This window comes from Lonchura striata, chromosome 2, assembly GCF_050655825.1.
Source record: "Lonchura striata isolate lonStrDom1 chromosome 2, ASM5065582v1, whole genome shotgun sequence".
NCBI classification, from domain to species: Eukaryota; Metazoa; Chordata; class Aves; order Passeriformes; family Estrildidae; genus Lonchura; species Lonchura striata.
Window position 1 is genome coordinate 118643437 of NC_140704.1, and position 15986 is coordinate 118659422.

General features: G+C 41.5%; 1 protein-coding gene across 7 annotated transcripts in view; it reads right to left on the reverse strand.

Moving 5' to 3' along the window:
* Positions 1–15986, reverse strand: part of PLAG1 (PLAG1 zinc finger) — a 51683-nt gene that overhangs the window by 13581 nt on the left and 22116 nt on the right. For 2 of the 7 annotated variants that reach the window (XM_085573830.1, XM_085573837.1), the window contains exon 1: positions 1–15986. This exon is cut by the window's right edge. The exons of 3 other annotated variants lie outside the window; for them this stretch is intronic. The gene's annotated coding sequence lies outside the window, so the exon portion shown is untranslated. 2 more of the 7 variants (XM_085573832.1, XM_085573833.1) reach the window with 2 other exon arrangements.

Below are 15986 nucleotides of genomic sequence, written 5' to 3' on the forward strand. Positions count from 1 at the left end.
CCTACGGAAACTGATTCTTTAGAAGTGCTGTCCGCACAGATCCCAGGTGAGCACGTACTCACACGGACAGGACCAAGTCCTCTGAAGTTATGTCCATCCAGGCTGTGCCTGTGAACCATCCCAGCCCTGCACAAGGCAAAGGACTCCCCTGCAGTGCCACGCTCTGCCCCCACTGCCCCACCTAGCACAGCCAGCAGCAGTGGCAGCTCCCACCTCTGCTCTTCACTCACACTGTGGCACAAACCCAATCGCCCACATCACTGCCGTCAACGCGCTGCTTTGGCAATCTCCCTCTCCCCTGCTGCTCCCAAACCTGTGCTCCCACCTAAGGGGTTTAGGTGCTGATGTGACTTGAACTGGCAAGGTTTACTGTGGTTCGTGAAAGGGAGCAGGGGCATGGGAGAGCAACACATTGGCAGGAGTTGGTGTCCTAGCTGGAATTGTGGTGTGACGTTTGAAAAGCTGAAACACCAACTGGCATCCTAGCTGAGGAAGAAAAGAGGATGAACAAATGCAACCCAAGGAAGCAAGGAGTTGCTCAGGGTTGTAATGGAGCAACCTAATCTCAGGATGCCCCAGTACAACCTCTTTCAGGTTTGCCAATAGTAAAGACCCATTCAGAGTAAAGGACAAAAGATGACTTTTGGTGCCTCTACTTCCCATGAACCAGAAGAGCCACCATTACTGTAGCATAAGTAATGATTCTTCCTTTCTGTACCAGGTGACTAATAGTCTAAAAAGCACTGACAAGCAGTCACCTGACTAAAAAGTACTGACAAATGAAATCTGCTCTGTTGGAGCAAATAGGGAGCTGAGCTGGTGAAACCATCAGCAAGAGACAGCTGATCTCATCATCGTAGCTCAGAAGAGCCAAAATAACTGTCATTTGTAGAGAGCCAGTCACTGGAACAAGTTGCCCAGAGAAGCTGTGGATGACCCATCCTTGGAAGCATTCAAGGGGACAAGTTACATGGAGCTTTGAGCAACTTGGTTTAGTGCAAGGTGTTCCTGCCCATGGCATGATGGCTGGTACTAGGTGATCTTTAAAGCCCAAAATGTTCTATGACTCCAACTACAAACCTCACCCCTTCAGCTGGGGGCTATTAAAATGGCACAAATATTGCCAGAGCTCCTAAAGATGAAGGAATCTAACCCCTGATTAAGGCAATCAAAGAAGGAGCACCATGTAGCCTTCTCTGGCTTTCCCTCTGCTGTAGGCTTACACACAATCCTCTAACCAGGCAGTTCCATTTTATGGGGGAGCGGATTTAATCCTCCTGCTGATTTAGCTGCTGGAAGGGGCTGAGGGCAGAAGTGGCAAAGTGCCTGCACTGCTCCAGGACAGCATGCTGGGACCTGCTGCCCTGCAAGGCTCAGACACTCTTCCTGGATCAACAAGGATCAACGTGCCTACTGCACACTTGTACAGGCCTCAGAGAGAGAGCAGGAGGTCTGACCGGCTCCATAGAAAAACATTTGATTTTTTGCAGCAGAAGCTTCAACTCAGAGTAGCTGCAGGCAGCAGAAGATCCAACTTCCCACCTGTGGCTTTCAGAGGCCCCTCTTGGAGAGAATAAACTTTCCGTAAGGGAGGATCTCAGATGGAGAAGCTGATCCCACCAATGGAAACAATCAAGCAGGTAAGAAAAATCCATGCAAAGATGCTGAAGCATTGATGCTTCAACCTATTTAGGGGTGCCTTTCTCCACATTGATTTAAAACCAAGTCTTCTGGTGGATTCAGGAGTCTGCATCCTGGCTTGTGTTTGGCAGGCCATTTGATCTGTATTTATTTGAACAGCATGTCACTTTTAAAAGAGACAGTGAGGGAGCCTGCTCACCTTTGCTCATATTTAGAAAGAGAATCCTGACTTTGGTAGGAAGATGCTGATCTTCCCCCATTTGTTCTTGGCAGAATAGAGGTGGAGAGGGAAAGGGGCAATGAAGGTCTCTCTGTGGTTCTACATCTGGAAACTCAAGCTAAGGCATTGATGCTGGAGGGCAGAAAGGAAGAATGGGCATTGCTAGGGTGAGACAACAGGAAGTGAGTCTGGCCATGAAGTCTGACTAGGCCAGGAGAGGCTCACACCTGCACTTTCACAAAGTGAAATTTAATTTTCTGTCTGCTTTTTTGTGTTACTTGGGAGAGATTTGAATCTCAACATGTGCAGACACCTGTCCAAAAATAAGGCACTGCCAAACAGCAGGAGGGACAGATCTTGGCCCCCAGAGTCCTGTCTCTGTCACTGTGGCCTTTTGTATGGCAGGAGCGAGAGAGGAGAGCTGGCGGGTACCCTACCTGAGAGCAGCTGGAAATCAGCCACGCTTTTACAGCTCCTCTTCTCTCATAAGCCGACAGAGAGATGTGAAAAGACAAAGGGGTCCAACATGAAGGCCCCAGTGGGGCGAGATGGCATTGGGAGGTGGGTGATGCCCTTGGCTTTCCACATTTTCAGACAACAGCTACTGCAAATAACCATTCAAAGATGTAGGCACTGGCCCTATGGTACAGTGGTGCTTCATGTAAAGGGAGCATGCACACATATGCAAACTAATCATAAAAGATGAGATAGTTTTGCTGTGTGAATTTTTAAAATATATATACAAGGCTGTATTTATTTTATCTTGAACTTCAGGACCTGCTTATAGTACACAGCTCAATTCAGGGAAATCCTGGTCCCAGGATTCAAGCTTTAGCCTACAGTGCAAAGGAGTGGCTGAGAGAGCAAAGTAGAACAGCAGTGAGAGCATGCACAGGCTGCAGGAAGACACAACCAAATCCTCAAATCCAGGCATGCAGCAGGAGAACTGCCTGCAAAAGCTGCTGCAGGAAAATGGAGTGATGTGGGCAAAACAGTGAAAATATCTTTCCAGCGATCTTAGATATAAACATGAGAATGACTTAGAGATAATAACACATAAGAGTTCACCCCTCAGGGGAACAGCCTAACATCTAGAACACAATGAAATAACATAACCACTGAAACTAAAACCAGGCAACCATTGTAGTCTACTGTTAGTGACAGCGCATTACTAATATCTACTGTGTGCAGAATGATTATGCTGCAAAGAATATAATATAGAAGACAGAAAAAATACAAGATTCGTCAATACTAGATTTTATTTAAGGCTTTGCTGTTTTGGTTTTCTTTTAACATCTACAAAACAAAGAAACCTACAGAAACTGCAGGCAGTTGAGCAGAAAAAAAATCCCAATTCCTTCAAACCAGTCTGAAATTTGGGTAGCAATGGAAACAAATGCACTAAAATTATTAAACACATTTCTTATGATTAGTAAATACACAGATTTCAGTAGTAAATATCTGTTAAATATATATATATATATTTTATTAATTAATAAAGCAAGGCCTTGGAGGAAACCCACTGGATTCCTGTGGGACAGTAATCATCATATAAAAATAGGTATTTATATAGATATAACTATTAGTTTTAATGTTTTTTTTTCATTGTCATAATTCTATGCAATCCTGAGACCTGTAGTACAGTCATGACATTTGGACAACTAACTTTTTAATTTTAGAAAGTAACTCATTCTTATAATATGCTACACTAGAAAGATCATTACATAACTTTTTTTTTCAGAATATAGAAGTTCTATCATGCTTGCCCTTTTTTTTCCCCTTAAGTTTCTGGAAAAGTAGAACATGAACTTACAAATGTTTATTTTAGCATGACCTAATAGTCTGTAACTTAAAGGAAAAAAAAAAAAATCACAATACCATCCAGCATCTCTTTGTGGGCTTTCCATGTTTCAGATTACTTAGGTCCACTTTAAATCTTGAGAGGTCAGTTTTGGTTACTAAATGTTGCAAAGGATTTCTGGTTATATACTAAATTAAAGGAAACAAAAGCTGCCTAGAACTAACCCATCTGATGATAACGGTTTTATGGACTTTTTAAGAATCTCTATGGCACTGCAAAGATGTTTTTCTAAAAACTTTGGAGAGACTGTGATACAAATGACACTGTTAGTGTAATTACTGCTAGAATTTTTAAAACCAGCGGAAGTGTTTTCATGTGTTTTGGAATCACACCACCACCACCTCTCCTCCTCCTCAAGAATAATCTGCACCCATTTTTAAAGTGATGATGCTTTTGTGAAAACAAACTTTGGTTACTATTTCATCTGCATACAGACCTATGCTATTTTTATAATAAAATGCAAAGGAAATCCTGTAGATGCACATGCAAGCATGAACATACAACCTAAAGGTGCATGAAATTATACACTAATATTGTCAGGAACTAATTTGATATTTTTACAGAAAAGTATTTCCTTTGCCACAAGACACCTTAAGATGAGCATGGGTGTGGGGGCAAGTTAAGTGCTATGTCTAGGCCAGTATTCTATCTTCAGTAATAGCCAAAAGTACAGAACAGGTCACAGATGTGTGGTATTTCTCTGATTCTCTTCAGACCACCCACTCCTTTGATGTCAGGGACTTTCTGAACCATATGTGGTTTCTGTTTAGCAACTTTGAGCACATCAGCCTTCAAGCAATAATTCACAATTCTGGAAACCATGTAATTTTTTATAATATCTACAACATATGTTTAACAAGTCATCCCACAGGTCTCTCCACTACTGATTTCATGAAGACTCTCTTATTTTTAAAGGCTCTGAATCTGCCTACCTTCGTAACTGTGCATGCTTTTGTTTTGAAAGGCAATGGTTAGTATTCATCTTCCTTCCTCTGTAGATGTCCACAACATTGCCCTCAATCAATTCTTTTCCCAGACCAAAGTTCCAATTTATAGAAATGTTCTTTAATGGAAGCCACCCTATGTAGCTCATCATCCTTACTGACCTTCTCTAAGTTTCTTCCCATTCTAATACACCTCTGAAGGCTCCAGAAATATACAATACTTGGAAGCAACTTGAACATACGTAATGACATTCTCAAAATTATTCTGTACATTTTTACTTTAATATTTGGATTGTGTTTTGGTGACCAATGAGTTCATGATCTCACAGGATCGCCAATCACAATTCCCAAATCTTACTCCTCAATGGTAATACTCAGCTCAAACCCTTAATCCAATATATAAAAGGGATTGTTCTGCCCAGTTACCCTTCTTAGTTGTCATCATAATGTATCTACACTGAATCTTATCACCCATTTTGTTGCATAGTCCTCAGCACTTTACTGTCCTTCCATTGTTCTCCACAGCTAGCTCTCTTCTTCACTGCAAAGTTGCTCATCCAACTGCTCATCCCCTTTACTGACACCATTCATGAACATGTTCCACAGATCTCTGTGGAAATTAACGGGGGCTCTCCTTTAACTGGGAACTGACCTTCTACTTCTACCCTTTGACTGTACCTCTTAAACTGTCATTTACTTTCATTTCATCATCTACAACTGTCATTGTGCAAAGACCTCCCCTCTTACATCATCTTAGTTTCCTTAAGAAGTCTTTTTGATAAAGTTCACTTTGAATTTTGAACCAGAACATCTTTACTTCTTGCTGATCCTCCCAAGAACACCAATTCCCCACGACAGGACTTCCTCACAAATGCTTATTTGACTCTTCTCAGATTATAATTCTTATGCAGTTGGCCACTAATGCTATGCTTTATTACAGCATCTCTCAACCAAACACAGATTTCAGATTTGCCTGGTACAGGCCTGCCTGGCCCAGAATTCCCCTGAAACCATGATTTTCCATACTTGCATTTCAGAAGATTTTTCTGAACCTGAATACTTGAGCATGTACAGACAATGTAATTAGGTTGCAGAGCACAAATAGATTGGATAGGTGTTCCAAGTTTTGGTTTTTGAGATAGTCACCTAAAAAATCATAATTAAAGATGTTTTTAACAGTTTCAGCTATTATTCAAGTAAAAGGGCTTCTGGTGCTCTAGTCCTGCTAGTTAACACAAGCTCAAATAAGAAGGGCAAATTGGTGGTTGAAAAAAATCTCAACACGTCATAGAAGCTGCGAGAACTGTGCTAGGACAAGGCCTTCAACAGGAACCAATTTCTCTCATGATGCTACACTAGATGGCTGAGATAAATTCTGGAAAAAAACCACAACTCATGCAGGACAGATATAAAGTGACTGAGAGATAGGGTAGTCTCCCCATTACATAACAACATATCCTGGGTATAGGTGGCAACCACGCAGTAGTGCAAAACCTGCAGCAGAAGCCCAGTCCTGTCCTGAGCTTCACTGGCAAAACAACATTGCCTGGCAGCAAAAGCTATGACACAGCTTAGCACTGCTTTTTTGTAACCTTGGATTTCTTTTAACCATATTATTTATTGGAGCTATTCCAACTTAAATGCTGATAATCCTGGTTGCCCCGTTTCCTCTTATCCCAGCCCTCAAAGAAAGGCAACAAGTAAGAAAGAGTGACTGTTTCCAATAAGTCATTTCCAATACAACCTATAGTCAAGGAACTGCTGTTCTATCTGAAAAGAAAATACTTCATAGAATACTGTAGCTTTACAGTAAATAGGAAGTATTACATCTAGCTATGATTGTTTTTGCTACTACTGCTACAACTGTGATGCTGGATGATGGTATCAATGACCTTATAAGCTAAAACACAAAAGCCTTAGCTGACAACACAGAATACTTAAGGTAATGCCAAAGTAAATCCCTCTTCAAAGCTGTAACCAGTGAGCCTTTCTGAACCTCCACAGCACAAACACCAAATTTATATCTGACTCTGTTCAATGTACCAGCTTTGTGCAATGCTGTTACTACACACCTAAATAGCTTACTCTGACTAGAGTGACTATTCAGAGCCCCCACAAGCCCCATTGCTATGAGAGCATCCTTGTGAACAAGGTAAATACATAGCTCTGCATTTGTTCCCATTTCCCATTTGGCACATTGAGCATTCTGCTCCAGAGCACTGTGATGCCGTGCAATGCAATTTGGGATGCACATCTCAATGCATAAGAATTCTGAGATTTGATGCCAGATTAGTGAACAACTAAAAGCAGTCTTGCATAATTTAGAGCTACACAACTGAACACTGCAGTGGGTGATAAGGCAGGTAGCATCCAGAATAGCCACCTGGATTACAATATTTGGATTCAGGTGATCAGAAGCAATGACTGGATCAGTTCCAGGCAGCAAAGCCAGAATCTGCTAGAAGTCCACAGAGATTTTGTCCTGGAACTGCACCAACAGAAAACCATTTTGGGAGCTCCCATCAGCCTGATGAAATGTCATAACAATGTGGTCACCAAAAAATTTTACCAATAAATCACAAGGTAATCATCTTATTATTGGCAGGACAAGCAAGTCAGGAAGGCTGACAGTAGCACAAGGTTTCTTCATGCTGTGTCAAGGGACAGGGATAGGGTTCCCTGCTGTCACAGAAGAAGGCTCTGAAATGCGTATGTGTTGCCCTACTGTGCCCCAGCTCCACCTCCAAGAACACTAACTTAAAATTTTCTCAGTCTCGCTGGACACAGTTTACCACAGTAAGTATTCACCAACACTGGGTGATCTACAATGAAAGACCCTGATGTCCTGAAATTTAAATTTTATTCTCCACAGTCCAAGACACCAGGCCACTTACAAGCTCTCTTTTTTTAAAGCAACTCAGCAGACTCTGCTTCCCTGATTTCAAGCATACATTAAGCGATGTGAGAAAAACACATGCAAGACTTTGCCTTGAACAGCTGCAAACTGCTAGTAGGGCAGGCTTCCAGAAAGGTGGAAGGAAGATGGTGACAAAAAAGATGGAATAAAAATAGTCTTATGACTGTATGGTATGCATCAATGTTTCATGCATTCATGTTATGGGAAAAAATCCTGGAGGGCAGATGGAAACATGAAACAGAGATGGTTTTGTGAATCCCGGGGAATGTCTTCCTCTAAAAGTGCTCTCCAACAAGACACTTGAGCTACTTTCACGCTGTGGGAAAGTAGCTCTAGGCTAGCAAAAAATTTGCAATCAAAAAGGTATGTTTAATTTTATTTTTAAAACATTGTGAAGAGATTAATTTTACAATAGTCCTGTGTTCAATTATTTTTTCAGACAGGTGTTCAGACAAATGGATTTATTTACTGATTTAGTTGATGGTAATTTTTTTTCAGTGAAAAATAATGACCTTAAAAACAAAGCAAGTCTTGCACAGAGTGCTCCTCTAGATGGTATACACAAGAATCACGAGTAGTCAGGAAACATTTCAGCTCAACTGACGTAGTGGTATCAATCTGAAATACCTTCTATGTTTTGCAGGGTGTTGGCAATAAAATGCTTGACCAGTGTTTTGTTAGAACTGTTTAGGTTTAGCACCTTTGTACTGCCTGTTTCTTGTCGCCTTCCAGAAACGCATAATCCATCACAATCTTCTGGGGGTTCTCCCTTTCACCACTCTGCCTTTGCTGAGCTGACAATTTCAAAGTTCAGATCCACCTTTTGTTTATCTTCTGAAATCTGATGGCTACCTTTGAGCTACTAATTCCCTCTTCATATGGGCTGCAGCATTTTTATGTGCTAAGAGAAATCAGAAAAAATAAAGATGTTACTAGTCACCCCACTCATTACAAAGTCTATTTCAATACTGCTAACTAATTTCTTCCCTCATGACCACATTTAGATTGTTTTCTCCCAGCTTCTCTTTTCACCGTGTGCCCTTCAAAACTGCAAGACGCTTTCCAAATTACTTCCACATACTACATATGCTGTTGTAGGTTTTTCTGACATACGTAATGGAGTAAGCTGGTTGCTATTGTTTCAAAACTTGAAATAGTCAGACACTGTTGGATAGGGAATTTGAGTATAAAGCATCCAGCTTTTGGTTGTTGGTTGGTTTTTTTGTTTGGTTTTTAAAGAAAAAACTAATATGCATTACATAGTTAACTGCATACATGGGAAAGTAGCTGTCCTTATGCTGAAGGACAGCACCCCCTAACAAATTTCTGGGAGACCTGAGGACCTCATTTGTAAAGACAACAGGCAAATTGTGATAATGCACTGCAAGGTTACCTATCAATAAGCTTCATCCAGGAGTGTTAGAGGAGCATTTCCTTAGGGGGGGAAAGAAATCTCCAATACCAACAACCCAACACCTCCTTTGCCTGCACTTTTTGTATGAAACCTCTCTCTTACACACTATTTTCACTCTTTTTATGGCTCCTGAAAATTATGGTAAAATACACTGCAAAGCTAAGAAATTTCTGTTGCAGCTTTTAGATCTACACAAGCTCATTCTACTACACAGATTTAGAATAGCAACAAAGTTCAAAATTCTTTGTGTACTTCACCCTGGATGAAGACTGAGCATGGTAATGAAACTCCGCAACAGCACAGCTTTGTATTTGAGACTGCTCTAGGATGAATAAATACTCTGAGCATGACTAAGGTCTGGAGCAGGGGGGCAGCATAACCAAAGCTGGGGAAGGCTGTGATTAGCGAGGAGGAAATGACAGATCACATCAGTAGAGAAAGGAGGCAGAAAAGTGTGAATCATGTCTGGGACTTGGCACAGCAAAGAAATACATCATTAAAGCTTTGAAGTAAGACCGATGAGAAGATGACATTTCACTGAGGGGAACAGTGAAGAAAAATGCGTGCAAAAGTATCAAAAAGTGTGATCATGAGCTCTTGCAATTGTGGAGTCAAGTACTGGGCAAACTTTTACAAAACATGAGTCAGCAGCACAGATGTGACAGTCACTGACTGAGAGGAAGGCAAACCAACACTTGCTAAGCTGAAGGATGTCACACAAGCAGGGGTGTAGGCAGCAGCAGCAGGAAGCAATCCCATACAGCACTATCCATTCTCTATGTCTGTGCACACCCCCTGGACACATGACTCCCTCCAGCCTTCAAACTATCTCCCTTTGCATCCAGCCTGAGGAGCAGAGCTCCAGGGAGCATGGAGGTGAGCCATGCCATGGCTTCAGCTCAGCTGGGACAGCTCCTTGCTGTGTCTAACTGGGTTGGGCTGCTCCCTGCCTTCCCTACAACCTAAGGGTCCCCAAGGCAGGGAGCAGACAGTGAGCTCCATGGTGAATCAACACCAAGAGCAGGGTCAGCATTCTCCTTCTGCAGATCTCCAGGCTTTCCATATAGGGCAAGGTAGGTACGGGACAGAGTTGCAAAGATTTGGACAGTGAGGATAACTGATCTGGGCAGCTAAGACAACTTGACGCTATTCCTCATTAAATGGGTCTTTTACACAGAAGGTAAAGAGCACAGAGAACAAGGGGAAGCAGAAGACATGGCAGGTGCCAAGGAGTTGAGACAGAAAAGTTTCTGAGAAGTCCTTCCATACAGCTGGACTGGTAAGAAGGCAAGGCTAGCTGAGCAAAGACCAGGGACAGGGGTAGGGGATACTAACAGTAAAGGTTAATACTCTGGATGACAGAATAAGAGAAATGAAAGGATGGAGGGACAGTAGCTGGAGTGCAGAATTTTAGAGATGGTCAGTAAGTGACAGTACATCCGTATGGATTAGGTGTTCACAGAAAATAAATAAAACAGGAGTCTGACGTAAGTTTAAGAATAGCTAAGTTAAATGGCAAGGGAAAGGCTGCTACCTGAGTGATGAAGCAATGCTCCAGAAAACGTAGTTTAAACCCTCCTGCGAAGTTATTGTGCAATTGGGCATGCAATACTTACCAGATCAGTTTCCTCCTCCAGCCTCCATAGGATCCTGTAGCTGTTTCTTGGGGTATTGTTCACAGCTGAGGAGACACAGTGCTTTGAAGCAAACCCAGGCCAGGACGACACTATGGTATAGGTGAGGGTGAGGCTACAGACTTTTTTTTTCTGTTTTTTTGTTTGTTTGTTTGTTTTTTTACCTCATTTACCTCAGGCCTCTGTTGTGACACTAGTCCATCTCAGAGAAAAAAAATAATTCACTCCTGGATTTGGTGGCAATGTCACTTGCAAAATCACAGCCCTGAACATGTATGAGGGCACTGATCAAGAATACTGTTGAGTTTCTTTGTTTCCTGCTGTATCTTTTGTGGTCCCTTGTGCTGATTCATTCCTGAGGCCAGGTCCAGCTGTGTTTTCTCTCCTTCATTTATGTGTGCACCTGTACCTGTCCATCCCATAACAATTTGTATCCAAGCAGGCTCAGTCATATATGAACTGGAGGCCACCAGAGCCTTATCAGACCCTTCAAAACTAATTGGTTATTATAACCAACTTTCTTACAACCTCCACCACAAAAAGCAGCACTCTTGCCTACCTGCCAACATATGTGGAGCATCTACCTCTACCCAGAATGATCCCGGAGTAAAGCAGGACATAGGTAGTGAGCCAGGTCTGAAGAAATAAGAACTAAAGCACATTATAAGCAATCAACCCAAAGAAACCTTGAGTGGAACCCAGCTCACCACAACAAGCATTTCCTACAGTAAATAGTCCTTTGTGATGCAACATCGAGAATTCAGTTCAGCACAGACACACAATGCTGTAAGAGGAACTGCACTGTATTCAAGGTAACATCCTACTGTGGACTAAGCCATAGTGAATTGAATTTGTTAATTATTTCTCGGTAATCATCAGCCTAGAAATTCTTTCTCACTTCATCCATTTTGAAGTTCACAAAGGGACAATCCTACCTATTGTCTGCTTGAGTGAATCCTATGTTTCCATACTGACAAAAGGAAAATAGAAGTAAAGAATGGAAAATGCAGTGAATTTTACATGCAGTTTCTGTTAGAGAAACATCTTTCTCAGCATACAGGAAAAATATCATAATGAAAAAAAAAATCCCCACAATGGATTATTCCTCATCCTCTACCTTTAAGAGATTAATCTAACAGATAACAAACGGATTTGTAATTACTGTATTCAAGCATCTTCTGTAAGCCACTAAGACACCAAATCAACGGGTCAGATGGATATCCACATTTCAGATCTGCTAAGTCCTGGTCCCATCTCTCTCACATCCGCCTCTGCAACTTTGAGAAAAGCAGCTCATATCTAAAGCATATCACCTTGCACATTTTTATCAACTTCCAGTCCTTGCTTAAAGAAAGAAACAAAACTAATTAACCAAATCCAGCCTATATCCCTGTGAAGTCTTCCCCCCGCTCCCAAGACCCATTTGTTTCTAAATTGCAGCCCTAACCACAGTGCTCTTTCAGAGCCTCCACTGCCCATGAGCAGCTGCAGATCAACACTCCTCCTTCCAAGGCTTCCCTGCTCTGGTGGCAAAACCCAAGGAATCACTTCAGCTCCTTGCTGCCAGTAGGTCACTGTGCATCGCAAACCGCGTCTTGGAGATTTCTATCAGATGCACAGGCTGTTCCTTATTTACAAAGGCCTGGATATTAAGAAGACACCACTACAAAAAGGAGGAGTATTTATTTACATATATCATTAGCAATTTACAAGAAAATGAAATAAATAGGTCACATAGGAACAGCTGAAACACTGAGCAGCTATCTTAAATTCAGTATTGCATCAAATGTTGTAAGAGAGAGACAGATTACAAATGCCAAGTTAGTCATTTTCAGTAACAGTCCTCATGGAATTTTTTTCCTTCTAAATAATCAAAACAATTGGTCATTGGACCTTATAAGGAAAGTGCCATACCAAACAGAAATTCATAAAATACAGCTGTTTTAACTTCATAGTTCCCCTCAGCATATCTGCAGCACCTTAATTATGGGGCTGCATTTTTATGCTTGAGTCTTTGTTGCTTTGGTTTTTCTTTTTTTTTTCTTTTTTTTTTTTTAAGCAAGATAACAAGATAAAGCTATTGGCAGTGGAGTAACTTGTTCAGATTCAGAGTAACAGGTTTCATCTGTTCTTATGACAGATACACTCAATAAAGCCACAGCATAGCAAATTTTAAACAAATAAACAGCCATGAGTTGTTTCTTAACGGCACAGTATTAGCCTGTGAGATTAATTGCCAGAAGGTAGCTTACAGTCAGACAGACAAGATTTACATAGATAACCGGATCATACAAAATTGGTTTTTTTCAGGACAAAATACAAATCAGAAGAGAGTTAAATAAGAGACGATTTTCTCCTCTGTATCTTACAGTTATATCCCCTCTTGAGGCATCTGATAGCACCTAATATCAAGACAAAACACAGGACTAAACAGAACAGTAGTCAGAATTCCTGTGTTGTACCAGATCTAGAGAGTATAACACCTTTGTGGACTCCAAACAGCAGCCTCCCATCTCCTCAGAGCATCTTTTGAAACATGCAGTTGAGCTTGCCTCGAGTATAGCAAAGTACAGGTTTTAAGACCTCAGGCACTGGGATACGTGCCAAGTCACAACAAATATGTATACATAATCTAATCTACTTAAATTCTGAGTGGAAACTCAGCGCCCTTCAGGTATATCCCTCAAGGCTACAAATGGTATGCTTGTCAGACAGGATGAAATTTCCCTGTGTAAGTAATAACTGAGTGCTTCTGGCATCTAACCACGCCTCCAAACCCAAACATCAGGGAGGGAGGAGTCATCAGCATGAAGGTGAGTAGGTTCAGAAATAGGGGCAAAATGAAATTAAGGAAGAGGAAACTGAGACAAATTACAGTGGATTAGGAGCCACAAGGCTCTCTTAACAAAACAGTTATAAGAAAGCCCCCTCTTCCCTTCACCTGTCCCTTTATGTGGCAGATGACAAGTTGGTAAAAAGTCCCCAGAACAGGGATTCCCATGAAAAGGAGAAAGGAGCCTAAAAAGTGAAACGAAGCCAAGCAGAGGCAAAGCAGCAGAGTTAATGAATTGCAAGGCAATGCTGCAGACAGGATTTTTCACATCATTGGTATGGTCACCTTTTCTTAGGAAAAAGTGGCTAGAAAGAAAGCAAATTAAATCCTTTGGAACCTGTAAAGGCTTCTATTGCTTAAAATAACAAAACAAAAATCAAAACAGTCTAGGATACACACAAATGTAAACACACAGGGGCATATGTTGACAGCAAAAAACAGTAGCTGTTTTCTTCTGAAATGATGGAATACAACTATTTTTCTTTACAAGACTATCGAGTATGAAATTTCATACTGCACTTGTTTCTGTGACCTGTGAACCCTCTGTTAAGAAAAGCTAAACAACTGGATAAATTTTAATAAGAGATCTTTGCATTTGGACTCTGGAATAAAGATTTCACTGGCAGCCTTACTTCTTACCACTAACCAATCTCTTAAAATAAAGTATCTATTAATCCTTTAAAACACTTGGTTTAACAGCACATGATAATAGTCAGCTTTATCTGAAGTAGATCTAGTGTGTTCTACCCTGCTTATTTTAGCAGGTTTTTTTTTTACCTTTAATTCTGACAGATGCTACAATTATAAATTTCAAACTCCAAATGCCCTACTTACTGAAATCTGAGTACCAGAGGGAGGAAAGGGAGATGTGGAGTGTCATGCTCATTCCATCAGTGTTTGTAACTGCCCACATGAGCAGTCCTTAAGAAAAAAAGCAATACCTGTGAACACGAAGCATGGATTCATGACCAGCTGAAGCTAGGTAATACAGTCTGACAGCAGAGCACCCACCCAAGCCTTCTATCAGTAAGAACACATGAAAAAGTAACACACAGAAACTTGGCTGTAAAAATGGCATTTCTTTCCTGCCTCCTATCATCTGGCAGAAATGTGCCAGTTTAAAGGAAGGTGTGCATCCCCTTCAGCAGGAAGAGCTGGAAGCTCTTCTTACTAAACCACACTTGCTACATACCATCAACCACACACAATACACTTATTTATGACCTGTAGCTTCCACCCCTCTCCCCAAACTCACCCAGTCCTGCCACCTGGCACAAGCTGCCACCATGACTAGTGCTGGGGGGAAACATCTGCTAAAGAAAAGGGTACAAAACGGTCAAAAAGAGCTAGGGTTATGCAAATGAATGGCTAAGAAAAAAGACGCACTACCAAAACAGGTACAACGAATGGCCTGATGATTTCAACATGTTTCTTTCTGAAATCATTTGCTTCCTTACCAAAGCAGGGGGATGCTTTTGGATGAGGCTTTCCCAAATGAAAGTACAAGAATGCGTCAGAAATTAAAATAGAAGAATATACATTTGCATTTTAATTTGTCATGGCTACCCTACTTGTCACCACAACTTTGAGGTTTGTACACAAAAGGCTGTACTTGCCAAAATGAAGGCTGGTATTTCCCTTGAAGTACACACAAACCAGCACTCTTTCCAAAACAAAACAAAAATCCACACAAAACAAACCCCCCAAAAAGTCACTCAGAATAGATATAGCTACAGTAAAGATAATTGCTGTTAGTTAACCTCAAGGCCTGATCCATCATCATATTTGATAGCTACCTTGGCAAGCAACTTCAGCAGATACCTTCTCATCTCTGGATCCAATCCCAAAAGCAAAGCAGCTATCTCCAGAATTTGGTTGCTCCATCTAAGCAAGCACCTTGTTTACTGGGTCAACCATAGGTAGAGGCAACCATGCCCAACCAACACACTAAGCTGGCTGGACACAAGCCACCTACCTCCTTGCTGGAAGGCAGATTGTGCAGCAAAAGCAGCTGAGCTTTTCAGCTTTTCATCCATGAGCCGCTCAGAGGCAGGGGTAACAGCTCTGGCACAGCATCTTGGCTAATGCTTTGGGATCAGAGATGGACACATCTGTCCAGCTGTCACGCTGAAGACAGCACACGTCAGCACTCTGTTAGTCTGCCCAGAACTCAGTTATTTTCAGCATGTCTCCACACTGAAACAGTTCAGTGCTTCTTCATCCTTCCCTTTCCCTTTCCTTTCCTTTTTCCTTTCCTTTCCACACTCTGTGCCAGGTCAGACACCTAAAACATTCAAGTAAACCATAAAGCACTAAAACAGTCAAATTAACTCTACATAAAGAATTCCAACAATTTCCACGAAGCCTAAGTCTTTGGACTGGTTTTATGCCACTACAAGATGAAGTAGAGAGGAGCCACCTCATGAACATGGATGAGCAGTCTGGGATTCCCACAGTTCTAGCCCCAAGAGCATGCAGATTCTTGTGGTCTCTTGGTACTAACTGTACTCAGTAGCCATTCA